This window comes from Leptonychotes weddellii, chromosome 2, assembly GCF_054177405.1.
Source record: "Leptonychotes weddellii isolate Sample4059 chromosome 2, ASM5417740v2, whole genome shotgun sequence".
Classification (NCBI taxonomy): domain Eukaryota; kingdom Metazoa; phylum Chordata; class Mammalia; order Carnivora; family Phocidae; genus Leptonychotes; species Leptonychotes weddellii.
The window spans coordinates 14708241-14728114 of record NC_138370.1 but is presented as its reverse complement, the minus strand read 5'-3'; positions in this window follow the sequence as shown (position 1 = coordinate 14728114).

The following is a 19874-nucleotide window of genomic DNA, read 5'->3' as shown; positions in this document are numbered from 1 at the left end:
CGTGTGAGAACTCTCTCCTCATGATCTATTCACCTCCCAAAGGCCCCACCTCTTAATATCGTCCTCGTGTTGGGGGTTAGGGTTTCAATACATGAAATTCTGGGGGACATCCACACATTCAGTCTCTTGCAACAAGGTCACAGATTGGGTCAGATTTGGATTTTGAAATTTAACCCGACTGATATATAGTGGTATCAAAATATATTAAAATGGGAATCAATAGAGGGCGCCTGGGTGGCTCAGTTGGTTAAGCGACTGCCTTCGGCTCAGGTCATGATCCTGGAGTTCCAGGATCGAGTCCCGCATCAGGCTCCCTGCTCGGCAGGGAGTCTGCTTCTCCCTCTGACCCTCCTGCCTCTCATGCTCTCTGTCTCTCATTCTCTCTCTCTCAAATAAATAAATAAAATCTTTAAAAAAAAAAAAATGGGAATCGATAGAAACCATAAGAGAAGCAGACTCGGGAAGGGAAGTTTGTTCCCGACATTATGAGATTCCTTGGAGCCCCAGAGGTGTCTCACCTTCCAAACCCATGGGTGTCACATGATGTCACCTCCTGCCAAGCCAGAACTGAGTTTGTTTGTTTGGTTTTTTTTGAACATCATGGCAAACACCACCACTACCAACACCACTGCTCCAAATTGCTTCTCCTGTGCAGTTGACTGCAGGCCTAAAAGAAGAAAATGGTGCACACCGGCAGGGCATGAGTAAGTATGGAGAGCATATAAGCACAGTGTGTTTAGGGAGATGAGAAGGGTTATTTATTTATCCATTCAACAAGGATTTATGAATATCTTCTGTGTGCCACGCTCTGCTGGGGGCTGGGTACAACGGTGAACCATCGGCCATAGGCTCTCTACCCATTGAGCTTACCCTCTGGCAGGGAAGACATATTAACAGTCACACAACGGAAAAGTAAAACTCCAAGCATGAAAATTTGGTATGACAACAAGATAAAGGTCCTCTGAGAGTATGTATTAGAGGGGACTGATCCAGTTAGGGTGGTCAGAGAAAGGTTCTTGGAGGAAAAGATAACCCAGCTGAGAGCAAATGAATAAGCAGGAATTAACAAGGTGAAGGAAGGAGAGCATGTCTTCCAAGCAGATAAAACATCATGGGCAGAGACCTTGTGGCAGATCTTTGTCAGAGAGACGCTGGGTAGCGAGAGCGAGGCGTGGTTGGGGATACAGCTGCTGTGCTAAATCCACGGACTACGTTAAAGAGATTTGTTCTCATCCCGCTATCAGTACAAATCCATGAAAGCATTTTAACAGGGGAGTGGCACAAATGTTTTTATTTAGAAATTATTACGCTGGATATTGAATAGAGATCACTTAGAAGCTTCAATAAATATGATCTAGCGAAAACATTGATAGTTATGTAATTTGAAAGGCAACATGTAATGACTAAGCAATCCATTTTTCTGAGTCTGTAACCTCAATTCAACCGCTTTGGCCTAGAAGTATCAGATTTTACTTTTTAATGCAAGCTTTCGCATGCCAGAAACTCTGACGGTTTATTCATAGTTTCTTTTAGTAAATATGATAATTGGTAAGATTTCATTCATAACATTTAAAAAAAAAAGATAATAGAAAGTGTATACATACCATGATCAGAAATGACAGTCATTGTTTTAACTTTTAGAATTTAGGTTTTGAAGAAAAGAAGCATAAAATCTATATGAACAAAATTAGTCGTTTATCGTTAAATTCAAGAAAAACCTATCACATTGATTACATTCTCCCCCCTAAATATTTGTAAGTCCCTAAGGAAATGGAGTTAGGCTAATATTGACAATTTCCTTAACTGACCAACCCTGTACTTTTCAGGCTGTAGGAGCTCAATGAATACTTTCTGACTTAATGAGTTTTCTAAGTACTAACACGTTGTACCTTAGAAGAGCATTTTGATTTAGTGGTTAGGGTAATGGCCATGCACTAGATGTTTTATGTTTTAGAGAATGGAAATGTCTACACTATTATGTCCAACTTTGGTAAGATAAAAAGAATTTCCTGCCTAGTGAAAAACATTTTTCCCTATAAAATAATTGACTCTCATTGAAATTCATACTCAACGAACTAAGAAGTGGGAATCCGTCATAAGACTGGAATGATTGAAAAGAGGCTGTTGAAAGCACAATTGATGTATAGGGCTTGGACTCAAGGTGGAAGTTTATGGACAAGACATTTTTTGTCATGTATTTTCTCAGTGACAGGGCATTTACAGACTAGCCAAGTGTTGCTGAGCTGATGAATTTATTAAACTGACCTGTCATCCCAAGGGGTTTTGATGTGGGGACACTGAATGGCCTGGCAATGAGAACTTTAGTGGCCCTCCCCTGTTCTCCTGGAAGCAAAAGCATATACCAAGACAGTTAGTGTTTTTACTTTGGCTTAGGAATATCTGGGCTGGAAGGTGGGATCCCAGACATGTGTGGGCCTGGAGGGCTTCTACGAGGCGACCCTGGCCCCAAAAAGGCTCAGGGAGAGGCTCATAGATTGATTTGGGCCACCCCGCTTTGAAACTACACCCAGAAAATTTCTGGATTCCAGAATCTTCCAGGATGTTCTCAACTCCTAATGATACATGTGGAAGCAATTATATACTATGTATTTTATAGATATCCATTCCAGGCTATGCAGTAATTGAGTTCCCTTTAGAACTACTGATTTGCCCCAGATAACTTCTTATCTCTTTGAACTTCAGTTATGGAAGCAAAGTATTTGAATCTCTGATGCCAAGGCCCTGAGGGCATGGAGTTAGAACACCTTTTATTGTACTTTCCGGGCTTTCAAGACTACAGACATTCTCAAAACAGACACAAACACAAAAACATAAAAACTTTAAAACATATAGAAAAATAGAATGCTACAAAAAAGACATCAACTCACCATCCACATTAAACTGTGGTTAATAGTTTGCATTTTATGCCAGTCTAACTCTATACTCTATAAATCAATACTTAGATCATTATTTATGTCTGTTTGGCTCTATCATTTAAAATATTTTATAGATATCATGACACTTTCCTCTAAATTCTCCAGTATGAAAAGAACTGCTCTCCTGCTACCAACCTCCCAGTCCTTTAATTCCCCTGTGTAGAAACAGATAGGGGGCCAAGGATGGTGCAGATAGCATTTTATTGCAAGCTCATGTGCAGGCATGCGGGTGTTGACAGCCTCAGTCAGGGGGATACCAGGCTGCTCCCCGAACAGTGGCCTGGGAAAGGTTTTGAAGGGGCTGAGGCAGGAAAGGAGTGACGTCTAAGCATGTAGGGGCGGGCAGGTGCAGTCGACAGAACACGCTTCTTCATACATTGTGCGTTTTACTTGCACATTAAGTCTTCCCCCGGGTGTGATTTTTGGCATTACAATGAGGAGAAAAGTCAGTGAAAAGGTCAGGGCTGGGTTCATGGTGGCTCTGACTGGTCTGGTCCGGTCTTCGCAGGAACAAACCAACCACTCGTAAGATGGGCCTGGGAGTTTGCTTCTTGCTTGTGGCCTTTGGCTTCCTGATTGTATGTAGCACCCGCTAGGAAAATGGGCATCTGAGACATCCCGAGGTTTTCTGTAAGTTCTTATTCCATAAAATAAATGCCTAGAAAAGAGGTCTACAAATAGGCAGAAAGATATTTAAAGAACTTTCATTTTGAAACAGGCTGAAATTGCAAGGAGTTTAGGGAGGGCCTAGAGCAACTTTATTCCAAGATGTGCTTTTCCGGACGGCCACTTTCAGAATCCCTATCTGGCTCACTCCCCTATGATCGCACTGGCATGATCACACCTAACAAAATGAACAGCAATTCCTTAATAGTATCACATACCCAGTCTATATGCAAATTTCCCCAAAATGTCTGTTATAACTATTTTTTTTCTAAACCAGGATTCAATCACAAAGTGTTCGATATATTTATGTCTCTTAAGTCTTTTTAAGTCAAGTATAGCTTTCTCCTTTTTTTCCCTCCTTTTTTTTACTCTTCAAGCTATTAACTTTTTAAAGGCATCAGACGAGATGCCGTTTAGAATGTCTTACATTCTGCATTTGTCTGATTGTGTTTTCATGCTGTAATTTGTGTGTTTCTCTATCCCCTGTATTTTTTGTAAACCGAAAGTTAAAACAAGCATCGTGATTAGATACAAGTAAAACACTTTTGGAAAGAATAGTTCATGGAGAAAATTGGTATTTCTTGTTGCATTTCATTTACAGAATGTCTGAGTGGTTCACTGGTACATGGTGCTACAGGATTAATTTTGTTACAGTCAAAATGTTCCACCAGAAATGTATGTTTCCTCCTTTGCAATTAATAAGTGATCTATGAAGAGATACCCAGCATTATGGGACTGTTCCGTTTCCCAACATTTCACCAGAAAGTGTTCGTATCCATTAAAATTTCTTCCCTTAGATGTTTCATTAAAATTAACAAAATGGTGATTTCCTAATTCTACTATTGCTTTTACATCAATTATTATGCTTCTGTAAATAAATAAAAGATTTTCTCTATCAACTAGGGTGACTTTTTTTAACCTTGAAATTACAGTTCTTATTAAAAACAGGATAAATATTTTGTTCTCATCTTTTAATTACCAATTTTCAATGTAAGGATAATATTCATCTCCAGTGATGACAAATGAGTGTTTTTGATTTATATTTCCTTTGCTTAATATTACTGTCGACTCTATATTTACATAGTGGATTTGAATGCATTATAGTTTTTGTTATGGACATTTAACTGTGTCAATTTGGACTGGGGGGAGACACTTGAGGCTGGTTACTATGTCCTTTTGACATATCTGCATAGTCCTTAAATATTTCCTTTCTTAGAATTTCTAAGACACTGGTGCTGTAACAGTCTCTGTTGCTTTTGCCCCAGCTGCTTGCTTCTCATGTAGAATCAGCCATTTCCTGAGGGTCCCTGAGTCCTTTGTGTGAATGACAATTAGATTATGAAATCTCGGGGCGCCTGGGTGGCTCAGTTGGTTAAGCGACTGCCTTCGGCTCAGGTCATGATCCCGGAGTCCTGGGATCGAGTCCCACATCGGGCTCCCGGCTCGGCGGGGAGCCTGCTTCTCCCTCTGACCCTCTCCCCTCTCATGCTGTTTCTCTCTCTCTCTCTCTCAAATAAATAAATAAATAAAATCTTTAAAAAAAAAAAAGATTATGAAATCTCGGTGTGAGGAGTGCTGATTTCTACAAGAAGCATTATTGCTTTTAGATTTTTCCAATAGAGAGAGCTAGAAATTTTACCTTTTTCTTTTTAAAGATTTTATTTATTTATTTGACAGAGAGAGACACAGCGAGAGAGGGAACACAAGCAGGGGGAGTGGGAAAGGGAGAAGCAGTCTTCCCGCTAAGCAGAGAGCCCCGATGCAGGGCTTGATCCCAGCACCCTGGGATCATGACCTGAGCCAAAGGTAGATGCTTAACAACTGAGCCACCCAGGTGGCCCAAAATTTTACCTTTTAAAGTCATAACTCTATTGAGTATTTTCAACTTAGTTTAATATTACATGCTTTAACTTTTTATAATTTTATAGTTATATCTCTTTTCTATTTCATTGCAACTCTTGGTTCTTAAACAAAACAGCAATTAACATTAAAACTAAACAACTGAGGTAATTTTAAGATTCCTGTGCCTTTTTTAACCTTAGAATACATCTCTAAGAATAAACAGCGTAGTATATTCTAAAGTCACTGTGATATGAGTATTTCTATTTTGATAGGCTTGTAAGTGCTACATATTTTTTGTCTTATAAAAACCATCTCTTTATATTCCCCTTTCTATTGTTTTTTTTTAAGATTATTTATTTATTTATTTATTTGAAAGAGAGCGAGAGTGAGAGAGCACAAGCAGGGGGAGTGGCAGAAGGAGCGACAGAGAGAGAGGGAGAAGCAGACCGTGGAGCAGGGAGCCTGAAGTGGGGCTCGATCCCAGGACCCTGGGATCATGACCTGAGCTGAAGGCAGACGCTTAACTAACTGAGCCACCCAGGCGCCCCTCCCGTTTCTGTTGTTTTAGTATAGATCTTCCAGTAGATTCCAGTTACGTTTAGTATGAAATCTAATTGAATTTGTTCTTCCCAACCTTATTCTACATTTCTACAACCTCTTGTGTTACTTTTAAACCAAGACGTCTTCCTCCAAATGTAGAAAAATTTTGTTCTCCAACACTCCAACCCCGGTGCCAATTTCCTCACTTTCATTCATTCATTCCTCACTTTCAGGACTAATCCAAAGTCTGTCTTCAATATTAACAGGGCCTTCTCTGGTACAACCAGGAATTAAATACTTTGAAAAACACTTGATTATATTTTTATGCTGTTTGACACAAGTATTGTGAACAGAAAGGAAGAAGTCATTTTAAAGCATCATAACGTGACACTGTGATACCCAGAAGTTAGAGTGAGTATTGGGAAGAGCCCACCGTTGAACTGGCGAGAGAAAGCCTTGAATTGAAACAATTATTCTGACAACTCAGATGGGAAAAGAACGTAACTAAAGAATAGTACTACTGTGGAAAAAGTGAGAAATTTGGCTAAAATTAGCATAATTGAGTGTCTAGCTTGATCAAATCCTCAAAATCATTGCCAGGGGTTCTTCGCCCCCTCCCCACGACACCATAGGCTTTTTCGCAGTCTTTGGAGAGTTGTGGAAAATAATTACAAAATCCATCTTGCCCATTATCAGAGCTGTGCTATTTTTTACCATGGCATTCAGGGTTACCTTTGTGTGATGACTTTGACTCTCTCCCCCATATTTAGCATTTACTTAGGAGATGATGTATTTCTCAGACAAATAATTTTGGGGGAAATTTTACGAAGCAGAAACTTTGTGGTACTCCATATGAGTCTGCCATTTAAATAAACTTCACTAACAGTCTGCCCTGATTCTTGTGGGATATATGAGTTACTTTTTACCTCATTCTAAGACTCAATAATAAGATAAAATGATGTTAAGAAATGATTTTAATTTACCTGAGAATATCATCAAAGTATGTTAGATATCTAAGAGTCACCTTAAACAAACACACAAACACGGAATTGATTATATTTATTAGACAGGAATACTTAATGAAATTCCTATTTGTATATATCCATCTAGATCTTAAACAACATATTATAAGATAGTAATACAGTGTTTTCTATGTGATATTTTCACTGCCTTCTGTTTTATTTAATCTCAGAATGTACACTTTAGATAACAAGAACTCTCAGAATAAATAATGTTCAATAAGGGGAAAACTGAGCTAAAGTAATTTTAAAAGGAAATAAAGGCATACAGAATCTAACTGCATACAATGCCTTTAATCCTATGAGTTTTCAAATGGGTACCATTGTGTTTTGTTCTATGCAATATTTCACTCTCCGTGTGCATTTTGACGACATCTAATTTTGAAGAAAACGAGCAGAACAATACGGAGAAAAACTTGTAGAAACCTTTATGGCTTAATATTTTGGGAGTCTGAATAATGACCTTGAGGATGTCTTACTAATACCAAAGAGGATCAGCATTATTTGTGCATTCACATCAGACATACCAAAATCCCAAGAGCAAATTGTGAAGCTCAAATTCATCCCTTATCATCAGAAATTTAATTTTTCTTTTGGATAAAGATTAACAGGAGACAACAGAGAAACGATCTGGAAGAGACTGAAGAGTATCTATCTTGGTATGTTGGGGAGATCACCAAACATTAAAAACATACTGAAGTCAAAGAGAAGCAATGAATTAAATTCACAAAATAATATGATAATATTCTTCAGCCACTGAAGAACATAAGCAATAATATTTGCAGCCATAGACATCTCAAATAGGAGCATTTGGATGTGGGACAGCTGTGGCGGTCAGATAAGGGAGGTATTGTGAAACAGTAGAGAAGTAATTTTCCTGTAACTTATTTATAGTCGCCAGGGCTTTAAAGGTAGCGGGAGAGGGTGTGGGTGGTGTAGGAAAATCAATCCCAGCATTCAAGAGAAAAAACTCAATACTTATTTTGTAAACGTGAGACATTGAAACAGTGATACTATTACTCCACTTCATTTCCACACTTTTTAAATACAAATCGGCCCAGTGAAGAAGTCTCACTGGTGCCAAGATGCGTCTCTTGGTAGCTGTCAAATGTTGTAAGACAGTGGTAAAGCTGCTGAGAGTAATTCAATTTTAGCAGATTCTAATGACGTTTGTGTTGACAGAATAATATTCATGGCATGTAGCTGGATGGAGCCTCGTGGAGATCTAATAACCTTCTGGCCTAATGTGAATGCCTATCTCCCTAAAGTAGCCAACAAGAGTTATTTGAAGCAACCTACTGAGACACACTGTCTTCTGTTCCTGAAATTTCCATTGGGCATTGAGCCAAGTTATCAGTTCAATGACAAAGTCTACCCCCTTTAAATGCAGGAGGGAGGAAATCTAATTGTTGATCAGTGAATTGTTGGAGAGTCTTTTTTTTTTTTTTTTTGAGATTTTATTTGAGAGAGACAAAGACAGAGACAGTGACAGAGATAGTGAAAGAGAGCATGAGCAGGGAGGAAAGGGAGAAGCAGGCTCCCTGCTGAGCAAGGAGCCCGACTAGGGGCTCGATCCCAGGACCCCGGATCATGACCTGAGCCGAAGGCAGACGCTTAACCGACTGAGCCACCCAGGCACCCCAGTTGAAGTGTCTTTAAGCTCTTTCCCCAAGACTTCCTAGTCTAATTATAAGAGCAAGAAGAAAGAGAGAAACATTTTTTTCTTCCTTTCTATGAGGGAGAGGTTATGAAATCATAGGGGAAAAAATGTTCTGACAAAATACAGTGTATAATCTCATAAAAATACCCTGTATGCCTCTTTACCCTGAGTGCTTCAACTATGAAAATAATATGCCTTAAAAATTGCAAAATGCATCTTCTAAGAATTAGACTTTTAAAGTAGATTACTGGGAACACTGTGGCTGTTGTCCTCACAGCATCCCCAAGGGGATTAGCTTACATTCTCCCAGAAAGAGAAATGTCATGTATTGCTCCTGAGAAAGACCTGAGCTTACTTGGGAAATAGCCACGTAATATTCCAAAAATAAAAGTGTTATAGGGGCACCTGGGTGGCTCAGTCGTTAAGCGTCTGCCTTCGGCTCAGGTCATGATCCCAGGGTCCTGGGATCGAGCCCCGCATCGGGCTACCTGCTCGGCGGGAAGCCTGCTTCTCCCTCTCCCACTACTTGTGTTCCCTCTCTCACTGTCTCTCTGTCAAATAAATAAATAAAATCTTAAAAAAAAAAGTGTTATAAATATGGGGATCCCGGGGTCACCTAGTCCCATGTCAGCTTGCACCCTCTCTGTTGGGGGAAACCAAGGACTTTGATGCTGCCTTAAAAGCCAGTCTTTTTCAGAGGTGACCCAGGGGCCCCATGGGTCAGATATGACCAAGGGGCTGTTTGTGTAGGGCAGCAGGAATGGGAGAAATAGGGAATAAAATCAAAATGAAAGTTAAAAGAAAAGCCATTCATTCTGGAGCAGTAGGATGAACTATAGGAAAACTGGGGAAATCTGGTTTCTCTACCTAGCTATTGCTGTGCAGTCAGAGTAAATTTTTTACTAATTCTTTAAAGGGTCTCTTAAATCAGCTGGCCTTAGAAATCTCCCTTTATCACTTATTTCCCCCCACAATATACAGGTATAGTGCTTGGGATGTAACATAAGTGAAAATGAATTCAGTAAGACTCAGTCTCCCTTGCCTGAGGCATAGACTTCATTTGCTCTGTTCACATGGGAGCTGTCACACACGGCCTTACTTCCTGATTTTATAGATTTATCTGTGTCTGTCTTCTTCCCCTTAATAAGGTGTAAAATTCTTGAGCATGGGGACCTTGTCTTATTCAACTAGTCTCCTTCAAAGTTGAAAGATCCTTCAGGAGGACCAAGGTTGGCAAGGTAAACTGGATCCACGAAAGCCGAGCTAGCATAAATCAAAACTACATCCCCAAGAAATGCCCTTCATCTTCCCTTTCTCAGACTAGAATGACTGCTTGTGTAGACAGAACAGGAATACTATGATAGGAAATGGAATGCAAGTGCCAATAATAATGGATTCCATTTTTAGAAAAGGGCACATTTAAAAATTTTAATATAATTTTACTCTTCTTCTCCACCCCCATAAAATTGTGTATTTAATCTAAGGGTAGCAGGGTGGTACCGTTATGCATGTTCGGAAATAAAATGTTGGGTTTTTAAACATTTTCTCTAATAGGTCTAATCTTTTTCCACACCATCCAACTGGGAAGGAGAAAAAAAAGCAATACTTCCATTTGTCCATTAACAGGGTATGTCATCCTTCTAGTATTAAGCAGTAATAGTCTATTAACTTTCCCTGTTTCAGATGAAGGCTCCGTCTCTTGGACTGCAGCTCATGCCACCCTCTTCCATGCATTGGCGTAGCATGAATGTGTGCACACACACATGAACTATAAAAACATGCAGACTCACAACTCCTACACAAGATGGCATCCACATGAATGAAGAGGAAAGATGTATATTAGCAAAGGGGAAGAGAGACTTAAGTTAATGAGGTTTTATTTGTATCTTTGCTTGTCTTTGCTCCAAAATACTGGGTGAAATTGTTGTTTGTTCTAATTCGTCTGTGAAGGACTGTAGCCATTCCTTGCTCACTGGTGCTCTTGATGCCTGTGGGTCTAAGCTTCCTCCACAGTGTGGCACCTCACAGCATCCTCCTCCCAGCCTTGAATCTCTCCCCATGGCGGTTCTGTGGTAGGCTTGTTGGCCCTTTCCTCAAGGACCTTCTGCTTCTGGATTCTTTCCATGACACGCAGAAGCTTGAACATGGTAACTCAGGCCACTTTCTGCCTGACTGTATGCACCATGCCACGTCTGAGAGCCCCCGACCTCAGCCATCCAACTATGGCCGTGCCGTGGTTGATGAGCCCCGGAATCCCATGCTTTCTCTTATGGGGGTGGCAGCTCTCCTGCAGTCTCCCTGGTGAATATGAGACCTCCCCGGGAGCAGCCCTCTCTCCAAGTTCCAGTTGGAAAAAGGAGTATTAGCCTCCTTTGATTTTAGTTTTCCTGTCCCAGGATCTAATGTCCCCACCCCACCCCCATTCTCCCTGGGTTTTCATCCAGAAGAGTGAACTGAAAGATAATCATGGCTGTCTACTTTTCTTATCCTTTCTCGTTTCTCCATCATCTCAGATATGTGAGCTGATACCTCATTGCATAGACATAGATGAAACGGGGCCTGGGGGGGAGCATTATGCTAATGGAATAAGTCAGACAGAGAAAGACAAATACTGTATGATCTAACTTATATGCAGGATCTAAAAAAACTAAACTCATAGAAACTGTAAACAGATTGGTGGGGGGAGGGTAGTGCTGGAAGGATGGGTGAAGGTGGTCAAAGGGTACAGACTTTTTTTTAAAGATTTATTTATTTATTTGAGTTGGTGGGGGGAAGGGTAAGAGGAGGAGGGAGAGAGAGCTGAGTGTGGAGCCTGACACAGGGTTCCATCTCATGACCCTGAGATCACAACCTGAGCCAAAACCAAGAGTCAGACCTTAACTGACTGCACCACCCAGGTGCCCCAAAGGCTACGAACTTCTAATTATTAGGTAAATAAATGCTAGGGATGTAATGTACAGCATGGTGACTATAGTTAACAATATTGTACATTCCCTTATCTGTGGGAGATATACTCCAGGACGCCCACTGGATGCCTGAAACCATGGATAGGACTGAACCTTATATATACTATGTTTTTTCTTATATATACATACCTATGATAAAGTTTAACTTATCAATGGGGCATAGTAAGAGAATAACAGCAATCACTAATAATAAAATGGAACAATTACAACAATATAATCTAATAAACATTATGCGAATGTGGTCTCTCTCAAAATATCTTATTGTAGGGCTCCTGGGTGGTTCAGTCGGTTAAACGTCTGCCTTTGGTTCAGGTCATGATCCTGGGGTCCTGAGATCAATTCCCGCTTCAGGCTCCCTGCTCAGAGGGAAGCCTGCTTCTCTCTCTGCCTCTGCCTCTCTCTCTGTCTCTCATGAATAAATAGTCTTTAAAAAATATCTTATTGTACTGTACTCACTCTTTTTTTCTTGTGATGATGTCAGATGATAAAATGCCTACTGGATGAGGTGAGGTGAGGTGAATGAGAAGGGATTGTGATGAGTTGTTAGGCGACTACTGACCTTCTCATGATACATCAGCAAGATTAGCTGCTTCTGAACCACAGTTAACCAGGGGGTAACTGAAACCGCAGAAAGCAACACTGTGGATAAAGGGGGAACGCTGTATTATATATTTGAGGGTTGCTAAAAGAGTAGATCTTAAAATTCCTCACAAGGAAAAAAAAATTGTAATTATGTGATGACGTGTTAACTAACCTTATTGTGGTAAACATTTTGCAATTTATACATATGTTAAATTGTTACATTGTACACCTTAAACTTTCACAATGTTATCTGTCAATTACATATCAATAAAGTTGGAAAGTAGAAACTCCTCGAATTGCAGACAATAAACTGTGTGCCAATTATACCTCAATAAAGCTGTTTAAAATTAATAAAATGGGGCCTGTGGGTGGCTCAGTCGGTTGAGCCTTGGACTCTTGGTTTTGGCTCAGGTCATGATTTCATGGGTCATGAGATCCAGCCCCGGTCTGGCTTCGGCTCAGCGGGGAGTTGGCTTGAGGATTCTCTTCCTCTGCCCCTCCCCCCACTGTGCGCATGAGCTCTCTCTAAAATAAATCTTTAAAAATAAATAAATGAATAAAGTGAATACAATATTAAGTGGGATGGGAAGACCATCTTGGGAAGGGAGGAAAGAATGTGCAAAGCCTTGCAAGCCTAAGAACGGAGTCCTGAGTTTCTCAAGATTTCAGTTTGACATCAGTGTAGGTTTGGGAGGAGGGCATGTGAGGAAGGAAAGAGCAGAGGAAATCCCACATCTTTGATTCACCTTATGGGTGAAATGCTTTCTCTGTTTATGCATCTCTGTTTCACTTTGCTCTAGAGAGGAATTCTGGCACATGGATAGCTTGCACTAAAACACGATTCTGTGGATCTTTCAGTAAGCCTCGTGCATGAGCTCCCCAGCAGGACTCCCATGTGCAGATTTCTTTGGCGGAGTGTGTGAACCTAGAAACCAAAAGGCATGCGAAGTCATTAGAAGTGATTTTAACAAGATTCAATTTGGAACAATCCACGATAAGAAACAAAACAAAGGTTAAAAATAGTCATCTCCGAACTAGGGAATCCTGGACAGACGTGAGTATTGGAAGAGGAAGGTGATGCCACGTACTTTGCTCTGAATATTGTGGTAAAACCAGGCCAAACAATAAGAAAAGCTGTCGACAGTACTTTGGCGGCAGTCAGAGGAAAGTCTCGATCATTCAGGAAGGTTTTTCCAGCTCTAATTTATCTAATTCTGTGAATATTGACAGATTTGTTTAAAGAAACACAACAATACAGGAAAGAAGCTACATAAAACTTGCCAATAAACAAAGTATGTCAATTTCTGTGCCAAGTTGTCTTGCCAAGTTATCTGTAAAAATAACGCCCGGAATTACTATTAAGTTATAATTAAAAGGAAAACATATGCTCAGCGCTGGCTCGATTTATTGGGGGATGGTAAATTTTGAAAGCCCTGTACTTCATAAATGTGTGAGTAATTTCTGTTATGTAGTGAATGAACATAAGGTAAGGTATATGTTTTGATTTGATTAAAAATGCCAATATATGCGTGATCAGTGTACTATTTCTCTTGCCATAAATTTAATCATTAATTAATCCTGAGTTATACAAAAAAAGATTTAAAACTCTTTTATTTGATTAATATAAACCCACTTGTGGACAGAAAACTAAATCCAGCAATGTCCCAGCAAACAAAAGAAAAAGAATAATACAGCCTTGAAAATTATCTCTGAAGAATTTCAACCAGATTAGAATAATCGTAGAGAATCTTCTTGATCTAAAATTAATGTCAATTTGCACAACAAATAAATTATGTCATCAACTATAACTAAACATATGATAGTTTATGTATGCTTACTCATTTATGATAAATCCAGAAAATAATGGCAAAGCCACCAAATTAGGCCATTCTCTCTGGAAACATTTGACTCCTACAATACTTTGTCCACTTATAGACACTTCTAACTAACCCATATGCATTTTTGCCATATGCCATTTTTACAGAAGTGTTCAATACTGTGATACCTTCATTCCCTAAGTTATGTGAATTCTGTTTCAAGGCCTCCTTCACTGTACTATGAGGCCAAGCCACAGGACAGGTTGAAAGAGGAAAGAGAGCTCTAATTTCTTGCTTTTAATTCTAACAGCACATTAGAGTCACTCCAGGACCTGGTGTCCCAGAGTAAAATAAAATGTTACTTTTTGTTTCAGATGGTGCTAGAACACACTTATGGAACATCTCCACTATGGGGGACAGGGTCAGAAGGCTATGATCTGGATGTCCTACAAACACCCCAATTCTAAACATTGTGTTTTACAAATAAAAGTTTATTTTGTGGAAAACAATGCAGCCCTCCTTGCTGGCTAAAGGACAGCACGTTTCACAGGGGCTAAAGAAATGTTGATGCAGAAATCAGAGCTGAGTTATTTGCCTAAAAGGATCTGGAGAAATAACAAAGCCGCCTTTATAGACGTCTTTCTAGAGATCAGACCTCTGTGATTAGGATGTGAAAATCAAGGGGTTTGCTTCTAATATTTCCCTTTCCATGCTCCCCTCTGGGTCATGACAGTTAATTGGCCTACTTGGGGCTAAGTGCAGCTAGCTCTGTGATATTTGCTAAAAACCTGTCTGGGAATCAGAATAACTCCTTGGGAATTTCACTTTGCGGTCAACGAGAGACTCCGGGACAAAAGCTTCCTAGTCACCTTTACAGAATGACTGAAGCCTGAACAGCTAGCAGTTGCTTTTTCAAAGCTCACACCTGAAAGATTGTCTGCAGTTTGAAAGTTATATTATTAAATATTAGATGGGCAAAATCTTTGTAGAGCTACGTATTGAGTATTGGCAGACTTTCATCTAGTTTGCTCACGACTAAAGTAATCCACGTGGATTAAGGCAATAATTCAATCCGAATGTTTGCTTTGTATTCTAAAAACAAATGAAATGTTAAACAGTTGTCAGGTGTTAGCTTGATCTTTATTGTAACTCTTTGTAAGATTACAAGGATTACACTGAGCACTTGAAGCAAGATTTCAATAGTGACAAATACCAGGTTACCATTATCTTGTTTCAACATCAATCAAAGAAGTATTAAATAATCAGATAATGTCTCCAAGCTCTCAAAAAACTAAATCCGTTTATGCTAGTCCACGCATGCTACTAATCATAAGACAACCACAGGAACTATACAAGAAATAGCATATATGATTCCATTCACAGATCGTGTGTAGTCAATATAAATTAAGAATTAAGATATGCTGTTCTGACTCATCTACACGTCACACACCTATAGGCAAGAAAACAATATCTGTGGGTTTGCGGGATCTCTTCTAACTGGTGAGGGTCACTGCGGGATCTCCATGCTTGTTTCTGGTGATTCCTACCTATTTTTCACTGAATTTTGGAACTACCTTCAAAAATTATTATAGAATCATGCATGGTGTTTGAATTAGACCTCAAAGTGGTATAATCTAATCCGTTCACCTTACAGATAAGAAAACTGAAGCCCACAGGGTTCTAGTTCACTTGTATTAGAACTCCAAACCTGCGACCACAGCTCAATTCTATTTTTATTACCTCAAGTTATTCTGTTTTGGAATTTTATTGTCTGCTTGCTCTCTAAATCATCATTACCTATGCAGAAGAAAAGATTTAGAATTTTTTAACTTAACTCTAGGACACTGCTTTTTTTTTTTTTTAATTTTCACTTGGTGTTGCAGGTGACTTTATAAACATTTTCAGTGAGAAGCAAGGATTCTAAGTATAGCATAAAGTTATCATGTTTACTTTAGTAGATTCTTGTTTGATGATAATGATTGATTGCTTCCCCTCCCTCGCACCATCTCATTTCTCTCCTACATATGGTGCCTACATTTCTTTGAACAGACGATTTCCTCCCACTCACCATCCACTTTTCTCTGCAATTTTGTTTCCGTCTTTCCTAAATTCACTGAAACCTGTGATTTTTCCTAGATCAAAGTCAACAGCCTTTCTCCTGCCATCTGCATGCTGCCCTAGACAGAATCGCATGACCCTCCTCCCCGTTAACCCAGTCTTACTCTGCGTGATTCCGCCTTTGACTTCTGTGTCTGTGGGTATTTTCTAAGACTAAATCCTTGATCTCAGATTTGTTAGTGAAAATTAAGGAGCCGGACGACAGTCTCTGAGACACTGAGAAGTCTCAGTAGAATAGGACTTAGAAAAGACTTTGCACTTGTAAGGAAAAAATTAGGTCAACTCACCTCATCGCTTTTACTGCCTTACTTCATATACTTTCAGATTGGTAGGGTCACTCTTTCTGAAGCCATCAAACTTAAATGATAGACCCATGTTTCTCCTTCTTGGTTACTGTTCTATTCTATTCAGTGAGTCATTTACCATTGGGTTGTTTATAGATCTCCCATCTTAAAAATTAGAGAATCCTACTCCAAATCCTGCTTCATTTCTCTGCTTTCTTTCAGAACAAAATATACCAAAATTCTTGCCAATGCCTGCTTTCTGTTGTCTCTCCTCTCAGTCTCCACATGATTGGGGTCTGTCCTCTCTGTCCCAAGGAAATGGTTCATGCCAGGGTTATTCATGATCTCCATGTTGCCACTTGGCAATGGTCGTATCCCTACTCCTATTTCACAGGCTCACCAGCATTTGATACAAAATGTAATATCTTTCTTCTTAAAATCATTTCTTCTCTTAGCTTTTCAGACTTAACCTACTTCCACTGAGAATTCGGTCCTGGGCTCTCCTTTCTTTTCTCCTTATCTTCTGTTCTTAGGCATAACTAAGCCTAAGTATCTCACCCCAACTATCACTTCAATGCCCAGGTATCTCTCGGTTAATGATTCTCTAGCTATAACCTCCCCTTTGATTTCCAAATTTATAGATCTCTTATTGAATGCCATCTCTTTTGGTCTAAATTCAACTTTAACAAAGCCCCACGTCTACCATCCTTATTTTTCACCATCTCAGTAAATTGCACTGCTCTCCTGCCTGGATAGCTCAAACCCAAATCCTAGAAGCATGATTACTTTCTCTCTCCACCTACTTCCAATCCATCAGCAAGTCTGAAATACTTCCAGAATCTGAATTTCTCTCCTTTTTTACTGCTACATATCTATTTCGAGTTATCGTTCTCTCTCACTTGTATTAATGCCTCAACTTCCTGTTGGTCTCCCACTTTTCAAGATTGCCTTGGTCTCCTTCAAGGCACACTCCACACCTCTAAAAACAAATCAGATTGTCCCTGACCGTTTAATACCTTATAACACCTTTCCAGGATAGGTCATTTAAAATTCACATCCTTTACCAGGGTAACATGTCCTGTCTGATCTGGCCATTAGCTACTTCTTCAATCTCATCTTCCATTCTCCAGCTCATCTAGTACTTTGCAGGCACCCTGGGCTTCTGCTTGTCCTTCAGATCTGAACCAAACATCGCTATGTTAGGATTTATGCATTTCTCTATTTCTAATGTTGGTTTGCCTGGCTCCTTCTGTCATTTATATTTCAACCCTAATGTGCTATACATTTTTAATTTATTTTTCTTGTTTATTTTCAGAATCCTTCACAAAAATGTAAGCTCCACGAAAACGATGAACTTACGAGTGAGTTTGTTTTTGTTTTGCTTTATTTTTTTCTGTTGTTTTTCCACTGCCTAGAAGAATGTCTAGCTAGCACAGTCAATTATTTATCTGTGAAGTGCCTATCCATATTCTTTGCCATTGTTATACTTGGTTTACAGTGTTGTGTAAAAGGTTTTAGCTTTTAGAAATGTCTTCCTGTGCCGATAAATTCTTAGACTTAAATGAAATTCCTAATTTTCTCATAAGATAAAGTAAGAAAAATGACTTATGAAGAAATAGAAGCCTGAAAGATGCTGATAGTCATGAAAGATAATTATTTAATAGAATAATCAAAATCTACTTAAATATTATTTAATTAATTATTTAATTGTTGGGTCCAGACTATTTTACAGAAAGATTTATGTTAATCTTCAAATAATAAACAGGCTTTACATTTTAAAAACTAAAAAAAAAAAACAAAAAACAAAAAAATATTATAAAAAACTGTCTCAAGGAGGTGGGTGGGTGGCTGGTGACATAGATTAGGGGGATTAAGAGTATACGTATCCTGATGAGCACTGAGTAATAAATAGAATTGTTGAATCACTACATTGTACACCTGAAACTAATATAACACTGTATATTAACTGTACTGGAATTAGTTTTAAAAATAATAAAATTAAGTGAGTTTCTCAAACAGGGTATAGTTGGATCATGGGTTTTTAATCTACTCTGCTAGTCTCTGTTTTTAATTGATGTTATTTAGACTATTTACATTTAAGATAATAATTGACGCACTAAGGCTTATACCACTGTTCTATTATTTGCTTTTGTTTATTTCCTATATTTCTCACTCCTGTTTCTCATTTCTAGCCTTCCAGTAGGTTACTTAAACATTTTAAAGTTTTTATTTTGATTTATTTAATTTATAATTACTGCAAAGAAAATGAAATGCTTAGCTATAAATCTAACAAAATATATACAGCATTCATATCGAAAATTACAAAATGTTGATGAAAGAAACTAAAGAACTAAATAAAAGGAGTGACATATTGTGTTCATGGGCTGGAAGACGCAACAGATTTTAAAAAATGGGTATTCTCCTTAAATTGATCTATAGATTAATACAATATTTTTTAGAAGATTTTATTTATTTATTTGACAGAGAGATAGAGAGAGAGATTAATACAATATTTATCAGAGTTCCAGCAGGGATTTTTGTAGACATAGAGAAGCATATGCTGATTTGATATCGAACGACACGGAACTTAGAATAACTACAATGATCTTGAAAAGAAAGAATAAAGTGGGTAGAACCACTGTACTCCATACTGGGCCTCACTATACAGCTATAGTAGTCAAGACAAGAGTCACGGTAGTATGGACAGAGGAACAGACACATGGGTATGTGGAACCAAATAGAGAAACCGGAACTAGATCAACACAAATCTGCCCAACTGCTCTTTGGAAGAGGTTCAAAAGCAACTTAAAAATGTTTTTGAATATGAATAAAAAAGAAGATATTTCAGAAAATAGAAAGGGAGAAAGTACACCCCAACTCTATTCAGGCTAGTCTAACCTTATTATCAAAACAAGGGAATTTCCAAATTTCCAGTTCTAGTTATGACTGAGTAACTGATACTATATTTGCCCTTCCACTAAAAACTTTAAAAGGCAGAAAAAAATACAAGGGAACTCTTTTCAAACATCGGACAACAGTGTAGGACTCATCCTTGAATAACGAGAAATGCATTAGGTTAACCCAATATTTATCCAAGCTTTCTGCAAGTAGACACTTTCTAAACCATAGTGCAAGGAGGATGAGCAGAGCACAGTGGTTTTGCTAAGCTGAAGAAGCACAAATTGTAATTCGGAGATACAGGAAAGACTGGAATTTGTCATAAGGACTCCGGAGAGGGGGTGGTTGAATAGAGAGGAATGTTAGATGTCTGAATGAAGGTTCTGCCTACGTTCTTACAGAGAACTAGGCTGTGAATCAGTGGCAAGTCTGTATCAGGCCTACCAGGGAGTAATTGTTGTGGGACTAGGAGCTGAATGGCGATATTCACATTCTGGGATTGTAGTTCCAGTTGCAGTGGAGAGACCTTGCTGAGATCCTTGGCCA